The sequence below is a fragment of the Uranotaenia lowii genome, unplaced genomic scaffold (genome assembly GCF_029784155.1).
Source record: "Uranotaenia lowii strain MFRU-FL unplaced genomic scaffold, ASM2978415v1 HiC_scaffold_141, whole genome shotgun sequence".
Lineage (NCBI taxonomy): Eukaryota > Metazoa > Arthropoda > Insecta > Diptera > Culicidae > Uranotaenia > Uranotaenia lowii.
In genome coordinates this window covers 71458-73564 of record NW_026597422.1, presented here as the reverse complement: position 1 = coordinate 73564, position 2107 = coordinate 71458, and the positions used below count along the sequence as shown (strand labels likewise).

The 2107-nt window shown below is 35.3% G+C and overlaps 1 non-coding gene across 1 annotated transcript; it reads right to left on the bottom strand.

Moving 5' to 3' along the window:
• Nucleotides 1-1629: 1629 nt before the first annotated feature.
• Nucleotides 1630-1701, bottom strand: Trnat-cgu (transfer RNA threonine (anticodon CGU)). Its single transcript has one exon. It is a non-coding gene; the product is annotated as a tRNA-Thr (tRNA).
• Between the last annotated feature and the right edge of the window lie 406 nt (nt 1702-2107).

Below are 2107 nucleotides of genomic sequence, written 5' to 3'. Positions count from 1 at the left end.
ATTCACGATGATAATTTACGAGATTAAATCAATTGATCAATAACCTGAAGTCCCACTTCTATCGATGGAGAAAAATCTTTCTCAATTATTTCAAATTTTTGCAGCAACAATCAGTCAAGTTTGTCGGTTAAAATACTTAGTTTTTCGTTCTTGGGTTTTATAATTTTTGAGGCCTCTAAAAAGTTTGGAATGTTTTACAAAAAATTCAAAAAAAACATATATTTAAATTTTCGTATGCAGTTGAGTTTTAAAATATTCATTTCCTGTTTTTCTCGGGATACCGAGAATTCCCGAGAACAGAATCGTCAGATTTTCCAATTCCCGGGAACGCCAAGAATTGGACACTCTACTGTGTACTGGTTACTAAATTATGGATTTAGATTACTAGTTTCTTAGTTTAGGTTTAATTTCTGTTCTAAAATGAGTATTTTAAGTCCAGATAATGAGTCTGAATTTAGAATCTCAAGCTTAGTTGTATTTTTACATTTTGAAATTAAATTTTGAATCCGATGAAATCTCAAACTTCTACCAGGATCTTTTTTAAAATTTATCTGCATTTTCAGACCAACTTCTGAATGCATGATTGAAGTCTTAACACAGAGAGCTTAATTTGACCTTTCTATTTCTGAATTCTGAATCAAATCTGTATTCAGAATCTAAATTTGAAAAATCATACTGAGCCTGAATTTTTTATCAAATTTTCCTTTATCAGAAAATAGAATTTCGAACAATTCTGCCTTCAATTTCCAACATTTGGTAGAAAAGCGAAAATTGAAAAATGGAAACACGCATAAACTTTTCCCATTTCGTATTTTCATCAAAGAAATACAATTAACGTCTATGTCAAGTTTCCAATAAAAATTTACTCAACCTTTTCTATACGTAGGATTTATATAGAAAAAGTGATTTGTACTGGATGAGATTTTTCCTGGTTTTGATGTCAAATACCCGATTATTTCCCTGTTTCCCTGTTCGCTGGCCACCCTGTATAAAATCCTTGGAAATTTTTTATGAACTATGAAAACAAGCAGCTATGGTCTGTAAAACCAAGTACTTTTATTGTTTCAATATGAGCTCTTAATCTATCCAAATTCATATCAATCAAAAGTTTTACAATACGACTTCAAACAAATGAGTTATCTTTGATGTAATACGCCTATTTTTCAAAGACATTTTTTCTTTGAGGTCGATTTCTGAAGACAAATTTCCAAGAAGCATCTGATAGCAGACACTTGAAAAATTTTAAAATGATGAAGTTTATGAAAATCGGTTCAGTAGTTTTGATTTTATAACCAAAACAATAATCCGGGTCTATATGATCCTAACCGGCTAATTGTCCTTATATTGCTGGGTAACTCTGGTAATCCTATTCAAAAATCTAAAAATGAGAAAGTGTAGAGCTTATTAGGAAAAGTCAGAAAATTCCATATATCTAGTTTTAACTGTTTCTAAGTTATCGCTTCGGAAAAGTACAGTTCGGGTCATATAGACCCTCACCACAAAGAAAGGTAAACGCGATTTTATGGAAACAGCAATGTTGGTGCGTTCGCCTTTTACTGAAATTGATAAGAAATATAAATATCATTTGAAACATTTTTTCGTAAAAACACACTACAAAAAAATCACCCCTGCCTCCTGTGAGGATTGAACTCACGACCGCTGGTTTACGAGACCAGCGCTCTACCACTGAGCTAAAGAGGCGCGGATGGGAGCCGGGCCGCTCGGATCGCTTCCAGTGGAAAGGGGTTGTTTCCCCTACGTTGTAATGTGGCACTCACATCGGGGACCGGTTCTCCTTCTTTCGGTCTCGGTACCGGTCTTTATCTCGTCCTCTCTGTTCCTTCTCTGTTTTGATTCCGGGATTCCCACCTAAAGCACGGGGATGTGTGTTCCAGCCAGTCTTCAGCCAGAGAATTCAGTCGGTGCCTTTATTTTTGCAATCCCCTTTGGGTAGCATCAACAAACGGCCAGGCGGTGTGTTGAAATGCTCAAAAAAGGAAAACGAGTGTGTTCAGCTGATTGAAATTAAATAGAAGGGAATGGACAGGCAGAAACGAGACTTTATAGTCTTTGTAGTCGTTCAAGGCATTTAACAAACAGACAGCAG